We start from the raw sequence: 10,779 nt of genomic DNA, 5'->3' as shown, positions 1-10,779 counted from the left end.
CTAATATAGCCACAAATGTTTCGCACACTACTGGCACGGAAATGCGGTAACCACATGTGTGTGTGCCAACATGTAATTAATAAATATTATCAATAAGAAGGACTACTATAAATTCCAACAACTCAAAATCCAGAAAATTCTCATTTGAACACATGTGCAAACACATGTACACATGTTTTAAGGGAAGCTGCGTTTAATACAGTTATGTTTTCAACTATGAATTGCATTTATCAAGAACATTAAAAACATTTAATAAGTAAAATCATGTAATACTTACTACCCCAGTGCGAAACACCCGGGTCTTAAGTCAATGAATAAATAAAAGGATTTCAATTTCGATTGATCGCCAAACCGTTAAAACGTAATATTGAGTTCGACTATCACTTGAAAAATATATCCCTGTGTTTCTATTTGCCATGATATGTTTTCTCAAAGAAGCATGTTACAACAGTGCTAAAAAACTTAATTATACAATGTCGAACTATCCACGTTAACTTTGTAAGTTCCTTCTCATGAATCTTTCAATGTATTTTCATGAAGGAAAACTATATTTAACTGTTATAAATGTGTTCTTGAAACGTTCACTTGTTTAATTATTTTAAATCTAGCGCTCGTTATTTATTAATTAAAACAGATGATGGACTTCGGTTTTATTTACTAATGATTTGGCTGTGAAAGTTCGTAAAAGTAATATATCAGCATATGTATACTTAATATGCTTGTAAAGTTATGACGTCTTAAATTTCATGTATACATTTTGTCTGGCGATATATAACGTTTTTAAAATACCATGTATTATAGTATTAGTATACACAATAATAAGACTACTCATTTATTTATAAATTACATTATATATCGAAGAATACATGTAAGATTGTTTAAATGAATATATTTCAGTCACGCATCTTTCTATAATACGATATAGGCAGATATTTATTTCGGGAAAGCAGAGCAGACATATATGTCCGATCACGGCATGTGCCACTATTTACGGTCATGACCAAGGAATTTGGTTTGCTGCAATGTCAAAGCCCAAATCGATATTTGGTTTGATTCGCCTCCCTTCGAAGATTAATGCAATGTTTTGTCGATGTTGCTTTTTACTGACCGTAGTGTTTATTGCGGATTTATATCGTCTTGAGAGTGACAGCTCTTATAGATTGACAATGTCTGAATCGAACAACCCCATTGAGTTTTCATTAAACATTAATTCTTCTTTGTATTTTCTGACAGGCAAAACTACCGTTATCAAACGAGTACTCTATTTTGTTAAATGACATTTAATACCACAATATAAAGAAGTGAAACTCCAGCTGTTGCAGCATTATTGCATTCTAATTATATACAATTTGTTGGTCCTTTATTTTATGCAAGTGACCAATTGCCAAACAGTACGAAACAAAACAATACGAAACATCATTCACACATAGCAGAATAAAGCTGGGGTCACCACCTTGAACAGCCAATGAAAATAATGGGGATTTAAACCGTTTTTAGAGCGCTCAACATCACACTTTGCCCAGCAATGTTCATGATACATATAAGTGTACATAAAATTTACCCTCATAGCTTTGCAACTCAAATATAACGATATTGTCATCAAGGTATGTTTATGTTTATAAAAAGTTTTTTATTATCTCTTTCTAAAACAAAATTAATTAAGCCGTAAGTAAGATGTCAGCAAAATAAAAGTTCATGTCTTCTTAAAATGAAAATGAAAAGGCTTAGATCACATCAAATATTCCTAAGTGCATTTCGAGGCTGGTATTGTCTTTTTGTATTTAAAACGTTAAACTTACATATGTGTTTGATACATGTCATGCACTCCGTACCTTCAATTGGGAAACATGAAATTTTTGTAGACACTGTCAGCATGTGCAAACTATGTATACTTCCTATCTGCTTTCTAACTAGTTTGTATATTTGTCGGGGGCAGAACTTGAATAAGCGCTTATAATTAGCATAAAGATGAGCGTGAGCATTCGCTGTTATGTTAGGTATATATTCCGATTGGTTTCGTTCTAGATAGTCCATCTTTCTTATGGCTGTTCCCAAATTGATGAATACCCGTTCACTATACAATCGTTTAAAAACTATATCAATGTACAATTTGTACGACAACACTTACATAAACTGGAATACAAACTCATGGTGTGTTATTTACAGAAAGTGGCAAGTAAGTGATACAACATATTGTATTGTAGCATAGTCATCACAAAAGTAGTTCCGGGGTAAATTATCTCATATTGATAGTCATATGAATAATGTTCATAGCGCAAGTCAAGAAGACATTGATTGCTTTGTGTTGTATAACTTAATCACAATATTCGGTATGCTGTGTCTTTTTGCAAGTACAAACATATTACCCTATAATCTTGTTTGCAATATTAAAGATAATTTGTCAAAGTGGTGTCCTTTTAACGTCATACCATACTTATACTTTTTTGTGCATAGTCGTTTCTAACAAAAAGTTCGATGGTTATCCAGCAAAGAATACAATATGCCGCATTCAATAAACGCTGATGCCCCCGGTAGAAACGTATTCAGTATAAATTCAATTTTCCAAATGAATAGCCTCTCCACATAATAAGGCGAATGTCAAAGTCAAAATTTGTATTGAGTATGTTTCGTGTTTGAGGTGTATGAAGTAATAGGTGCTTTTAAGTAAGAAGTATGTTCATTAAATGGTTTGGGTGTTCACGGAGTTTAGACTTGAATTACAAGTCAACGCTCAAAGGTAGTTCAAGCTGTGTATACCATTTACGGATTTTATAGGAAACGTGTAATTAAGGGTTAACATTTACACACGGACGGACGGAGAAACAAAGGAACAGGCACGTCGCTAAATACCCCCGGCTTCAGCAAACTACGGGGAAATATAGCTCTCTAAAAGAGTTAATATGCATTATATTAGGAAAAGCAAACTATTTTGATATTGAAGCAGGAGTGCTACCATAGCACATATCATTTCAACGTAGAAGCTTGTCAAAACGATTGATAGATATTTAAATGGATTAATGGACATTGTAAATAGATCGAAAATATACATTGCAAGAACATAATCAATTTACAGATTTATATTTTGAACCTATGAAATAGTATCTACTGCGATTTTGTTCGCGAATACAAATCTGACAATCTATATGAGGAATCTAGTTTTCAAACGGAGGAAGTTGGAATGTGGGGTCTTGTAAATCATTCACATCTCGAGTAAATTGTATTTCTTCCTTCTATTTGAGCCTTAAAAATGATTGTCCTGCCTATTGTGCTGAGAATTGCTTACCTCATTGGACATACTATTTATGTTATCTGATGACTGATGCCCTCTTGGCAATCATGACTTAATTTCGTCATGAATCGCTCGAATTGTTAATAAACCATACACGCCTAACGTATGGTTCGTGATATAACTAATACTTGAAACTTATTTACGACTTCAGGGTGTACACACAAGATTGAAATCAGTCAATGTAGCTGTAACAGTAGACATTTATAATATGTTTATTTATCCGTTCGTTATTTTGCTAATATTAATCGAGTGCATTGATGTTCCATTTGTGACAATAATTGAACTTTAATAATATTTCAGAATCATAATCCGGCTAGTACACAACCTTTATATGTTGGATTTTAGCATGAAACAATATTTACATTAATCATTTTAAACATACGGTGTAGCAATTAGGTATGGCTTTATTTCTTCAAATGTCTATTGTGTTGGTTTCCAAAGTGTTCTTTGAAAACGTCGGCACTCATTAGCATTACGTTTATTAATTAAATGCAATTGGAATTGCCTTAAAATTCACTCCTCAAACAAAATATAGTCCATGTTAGTGTAAGACTGGTAGGACAGTGCAGAAATGAATAAATTGGGGTCCGATAACGTATTTAAATAAATCATTAACACTTTTTGTAGGTATACTATGAAATGAAAGCCAACCACAAACTATCAGAAATCACACCCATTACTCTGAACATACATGGATTAACCGGGCCTGAGGCGATAATTTGTAAAGGTATTTCTCTGTTCTCGTTGCGTATGAGATACCGATTAACTGTTTTGCAAGCCTCTAAAGCTTCTTGAATGGGTGTGTTCTAAGTAGATAACTTGATCAACTCTGTGTAAGCGTTCATTTTTCATAAAATGCTTTATTACATGACAAGAACAAAGATATTCGTTCATTAAATACTATAGATGAATTCAATTAACATTGTCGTGAAAAGCAATATGGTTATAATAGATGCGTGGGATGCATAAATGTACACGTAAGAATATATTCGTCTGTTTTTTGTAACGTGGTAGAGTCTGAAAGTTATGTTCCTTTGAATTGCTCGAAGTATTTTGATGATAAATACAACCATCAAAAAGCTATTTCAATATTTGATCATATTGAAAAATCCAGAGATGATACGTTTTCAGTTTATTTACTAACCCAGATATGATTAGGGTGTTCGCAAAAATAAACGGTTTTGTTATTTTGTGAAAGTATTGGCAAAAACAATAATTTCTCGCCTGCTATAATAGTAAAACATTCCATTGTTTTCCAAAAAAATATGCGTGTGATTAAAAATAATTTGTTGCATAATAAACATAACACTAAAAAGGCATGTGTTCAATGTAAATATTTTTATATGTGCTACCAAGTTGTTATATGATTTATGACTATTTTAACTATATAGGCATGTTTACATCATGAAGCGCTACTGTTATTCTTCTACATGAGCTTTCTCTTAACTTGAAATCCGGCTCAGGTTCATAACATGATTGTCTGCACTAGTGAACCTAATGTCTTGTTGAATTGCAATTATAAGGTGTGTGTTTTTAAAGTAAATTTAATAACTTGTATTCAGATTAAAAAATTCCCAATTGCACACATTTAATAATTATTGCAATCTAAGTTGTACTGTATGCAATACTAACAATCATTTTGTAGAGTTAATCCGATTCGAAAGATTAAAAACGAAACGTTTACAATTTTCAATCTCTTTCATTAACAACATAACATCACTTAGAAATTACAATAATTTAATTTAAAAATATATCAGAAATGAATAAAAACACATAATGCAATTTATCCATCTAAAATATTTCGTTGTCGATTGTTCGACAAACTAATTAGAACATCGAATGTTCAATTTCTGAGAGCACGCAAACGTTTGAGGCGAACTGAATATTGTATTTGAATATATCTGAACACATATATATGTTGGCCAATACGTGCTATGGTATATGTTTTCTCAAAGAAGGCTATTACACACTTCTGAACAAATTTAATTATACAATATCGAACTATCCATGTAATTTCTTCGTATCACCTCTTAATGCAGACATGGTTTTACCGACAGAGGAGCGAATAGGTTTTATTATATATGCATGTTCATGAAGGAAAATTATCAATAATTGTAAAACAATCTAATCGTTAAAAGAACACTTTTAAATGATATGTCTTCTTGCGCACTATATTAATTTTTCAAACATACACACACGCACACACAACGCACACACACATATATATAACACAAACTACTCATTAACTTATATATCACTCTTTATATGTAAACATACAACGTAACATGTTTCAAGGCACATAATTTTATAATACGTTCTAAGACAGACAGTTTTCCCACAGAATGGAGTTCAGATGTATATTGGCCATGTTTGCTCTTTACATGCGCAGCTATTTACAGTCACGCATCCGGACTTTGGCAATAATATCAATAGCCCGATTCGGTGTTTGGTTTGAGTGGCCTACTCTTCAAGGCTTAATGCAATACTGCTGTCGAGGTTGCTTTCTATCCCCCATAATGTTAACTGCGGATTGATTTCAATTGTCTTGATAGACAGTACTTATATAGATCGAAGAACCGCATAGAGTTTTCATCATACATTAATTGTTCTGGGTAGATGTGGATAGTGAAAAGAAATGTGTTTAACTCATGGTTGAGGATTCTGTTTTGCGAAAGGACATTTAACACACCTCCACGAACATTATTGTGTTCCAAGGTATGTTTATCTTCATAAAATAATAATAGTATTCTATTTTTTTTCTATCTAACACATATACATTCAGTCACAGTAAGTTGTTAGCTAAATAAATAAATTCAAAATCATTAATAATCTTTGTTGAATTAAAATATTTTAGTTTTGATCCGTCAGAATTTTCAACAATCAGTCATAATTGTATTACATTCAATACTCCATAGTGCATTTTGAAGTTGTCCGATACATATTGTGTATTCCTAATAGACGATTTGGAAACAACTTTGTGAAAATATTTTAAGTTTCGTCGAAACTGTCGGCATACGAGATAATTATACTTCCTATATGTTTTCTAATAGTTTGAACACCTGTTGGAGGCAGAATTGGAACTAGCGCTTATAATTATCTTGCAGATGAGCGTAAAAAGGCGTTTGTATGTGAGGAATATTTTCCAGTCCGTTTCGTTTCAGAAAGTCTATATGTCTGATTAGTTTTTTCCAAATATTCGTAATACCCGTTGACCATATACAATTTAAAAAAAATACACCAATCTACACTTTTAAAAACAATATTGTTACAATACGGAATACAAATTCATGCTGTGTTATTCACAGAAAGTGGTAAGAAACGGGTGCATCATATTGCATTATAACATATTTATCACAAGAGTATATCCGAGTAAAACTCTGCGATTTTAAAGTAAATATCTAGAAATTCGAAGTGAAACATATGAATAGTCAAATGGGGAAGAATTCGGATAACACATTAAAATTTCACTTTGGTACAGCATTCTATTTTAAAATAAATAGCTCAAATAGTTCGATTATCTCCATTAAAATATTAGCAGACACAATATTTATTGCAAAAGTAACGGAAACCAAGACCAGTCGGAATCTTTACCTATAATGTCATGTGTTGCAATGTTAGAATTGGGCTACACCAGATTTATTATCCCTACAGCTAAATAAAATTTAAGAGTTTTAATCAATAGTATATATACAGGAGAAAAGGGAACTACACGAAAGGAATGTTCACTTATAAAGTACTACCCTATCAATGCCAATGCATCATGGTTTCCGTGTAACAGATAACATGTCGTACCCACGTGATAATAATTAATTATCGAAAAACAATCAGTAGATAGAACACGAGCAGGGGTTTTAATAAATTATAAAGGATATAGAGATTAAATTATCATGGCGCTGACCATACTTCTTTATTACTAGTGTATTTGGTGTCAACGAATTGTAATTATAATGTTTGAGGAGCTAAACGTCTGGACGCCTCATACGGATTTTGCATGAACGTTTGAATATTCTACACATGCCAAGCTCGAGTGTTCTTGTAATATGTGGATGGTAATTATTAATTTTGAAGAATGTGTTATTTAAAAAGACATTTAGTGTGATTTTGTTTTTGACTCGTGTTTACTACATATGGTTGTGTCACACGTTTTTCCTGCCATAAAGAAAGGATTACAGTCTATAATTGAGGTTTTCTGCTGTCGCTGCTGAATTTAAAACTTTGTTTATTACAACATGTTCGGAACACCAAACAAAATTATCTTGACATGTGTCGGGGAAAGTATTTTGTCTGTGCCCTATGTAAGTTACAACAAACTTTTACATCTTATTTAAATTAAGTATATTCGAATTCATGTTCCCAGCCAATAAAGCAGATGCTTAAAAATAGATGGACCAAGCATTTTCTATCAAACATTAAGATTTTAGTACTGCATATTAACAATCAAGTGGAAATAATCATTGGCATTTGCAATTTATTTTGTCCAACTATCTCGAGGAATTGTCACAAATACTGCTTATTTCTTTGTTTTCTTTAAAATTTCTATTGAGGCTATTGTACAATAGTTCTAAATTATAAAGTAAACAATATTTACATTTCAACCGTTTTGCTCGGAATAATTAACAATTGATAATTTTGATACTATTGTTCATATTAGGATTTTGTTTCTAGATGATTAGGCAACCTGGAATATTGGTGTTTTCTAACAATATATATATATATATATATATATATATATATATATATATATATATATATATATATATTATATTAACATTAGGTATAAATAAAATTCGGTATTTTGTATACTACTAACATTTTACTGTGATTCAAATTGTATTATTTTTTGTTAATTTAAAAGATATTGATATATTTTATTGATTACAACGACATATTAAAGCAGTACCATATATAACTAGATACACTGTTATCATGTTTTTGTTTAATATCTGTAAGTTATTGCATTACCAAATTATGATATTTCAGTAAGAAAAAACAACGGCTTACCATATTCATGTATTTTGTATTATCATTTTGTTTAACACTAGAAACTGTTAAGTTTATGTGTAATACAATTATGTTCTGTTCTGTTCTGTTTGTTATAATATTAAAACAAGTCATTTAATCATAAATGCGAACATGGATTGCAAGCAATAGAAATATTCCGAATGTAACATTAAACATACATTACTATCAATAGCGTAGTGAATCACAAGCAGCTTTACACTGCAAATGCATATCATACTCTAATATGATAAACAAAGTATTTAATGGTCACGATTTTGCGTTTTTACTAGTGTTTATTTTTAGCTTACCATGCATTTAAATATATTTTCAGTCGATGCGTATTCACTAAGTATGTGAACATTTGCGGCAAAATTTTATTAGATTTACAAGATTAATGATTATTTCTGAAACGAGCTCAGATAAATGAACGTTATTCACTCACAGCAAAGTATCAGATTATTTGAGTGTATACTACCAATCATTAAAACATGCTCAAACGATGTTAATATATTGTTCGTATTTTCTTTGGGTTTATGAACATGTAAGCTCCTTATTGTGGGACATATAAAAAGTAACCTACATTGTTTGAAACATATTCTTTGAACCACGCTTTTACCGGCTCAAACATTGTGCTTATTTTTTCGATTAAACACACGCCATAGAGTAATTAGAAACTGTCAAAACATGAATGCTCTCGTGTGCAAATGTGTAGGTTGTTCGGAAATATCGTCTGCTGGAAATAATAAGTTTAAACCACGCTAGTATTAGTGGAATGAACGTTTTTTAGTAATGCCATTGCTTATATTTGTTGTAAATGTATTAACGGGTGGTAAATTTTAACAAACCCTTTTAATAAGATGTTTTGAATCTGACATTCTATTTACATTGACTTCAGAGATACACATCGGCACTGTGTTGAGTTGTTCACTTGAACCAAGTGTTGTGCAAGTTTAAGTGACATATCAAGTGTCAACATCGGTCTGCTAAACATAGGGTGGTTATTTTAGTGTAATTGTCACTGGGCGTGAAAATTTTACTTTGACAACGAAACCTCGACTACTAGAGTAGTCAAATTAATCTCAATTTATTTATGTTTGTGTTCATTACATTAAAAAATATACTTGCACATATTTCGCTATGAACTCCAATTTCTGTCACAAAAGCCATACATTTAAAACTACAGACGAAGACTGGAACAGTGATGAAAAGTGATCGACTTGTCAGTCTTACCAAAGCCTACACATGAATAACTTTCGTTTAAGACAATTATCATATTGTTATATCATTTTGCGCGTATGTATACGGTATACTGTTAAGTTTATATACATATGTACAACTTTAAATTATTATATGCTATTAAACTGGAATACTATTAATAATTGGGGTGAGATCGTAGGGTTATAGGAAATGGATCTAGTGATTACTCAATTCCATTTAACAAATTCATAACTATTTTATTGAATCATCTATATTTAAGAATTACTATTAAAAGATACACAGCCAAATAAAAAGATGATACAGCTGGTGTGTAGTTGCTACGTTCACATGTTTCGGAGAGGTAGCTATAATTGATTTGTCAACCAAGTCTTTTTTGTATAAAATAGGCCTATAGTTTTTCTACAAATGTATTAAGCAAATCTTGTACAATTAATCAGAAAAATATATTTAACCGATGATACGTACATATAACGCAGTTCGCAAAGAAAACTTGCCAAACCCTTAACTATACTGAGAATTCATGCAAATCCGTTCGCAAATAATGTTTGACACACTTTCGTGCAAACAAATAGACGCAAATCAATATAAGAGACATGTGTTCAAACGCAAGGGTGGAAATTGAATATGTTGTCTTGTAAATTATTTACATCTCGATTAAATGTTATCTCTGATTTCTGTATAAGAGAGAGACACGCACATTCAATATCGCTCTGAACCTTTGCAGAGAATGGTCAGTGTTAGGAAACAAGTGTTGAGGCCGACGAATGATGCCCTCTGGAACAATAAGAGCTTGATTGCATTCTAGACTAGTTTGTACCGTTGGGTATCCACGCACGTCATGGTATTGTTTGCCTTAAGTTTTACCCTATGATATACACGAATTGATTTAAAACTAATATTTGATATATACGAATGGGCACTAATTGAAATCGAGCACGTTCTTACAATCGACGTGTAATATTTATACGAAGGGTAAAGAGCACATTCACACCGAGTTGCGAAGGAATATGAAAATGGTAAACGTCAGTATAAAATTCTGTTGTTGTTTTTTATAGAGAGCTGTATGGCAACTGTCCGCGTCATTTCAGTTTTCTGATCGTACATAAATAGTCGCTGCTATTGTTACATAAATGAATATTTAAAAAAAATGCGATTTATCAAAAGGACATCAAACAGTGACATTTTGTAATAAAATGTGAGCATATTTAGCAGAGAATTACACAAATATCAAACAAACAATAGTAAACACGATGAATCATTACACAAATATC

At 31.6% G+C, this 10,779-nt stretch overlaps 1 protein-coding gene across 1 annotated transcript in view; it reads right to left on the bottom strand.

Moving 5' to 3' along the window:
- LOC127877004 (6-phosphofructo-2-kinase/fructose-2,6-bisphosphatase-like) overlaps positions 1–10,779 on the bottom strand; it is a 370,857-nt gene that overhangs the window by 5,556 nt on the left and 354,522 nt on the right. The window lies entirely within an intron of this gene.

Source organism: Dreissena polymorpha, chromosome 1 (genome assembly GCF_020536995.1).
Source record: "Dreissena polymorpha isolate Duluth1 chromosome 1, UMN_Dpol_1.0, whole genome shotgun sequence".
In the NCBI taxonomy this organism is placed as follows: domain Eukaryota; kingdom Metazoa; phylum Mollusca; class Bivalvia; order Myida; family Dreissenidae; genus Dreissena; species Dreissena polymorpha.
The sequence above is the reverse complement of the archived record's forward strand: the minus strand, read 5'-3'. Positions and strand labels throughout refer to the sequence as shown.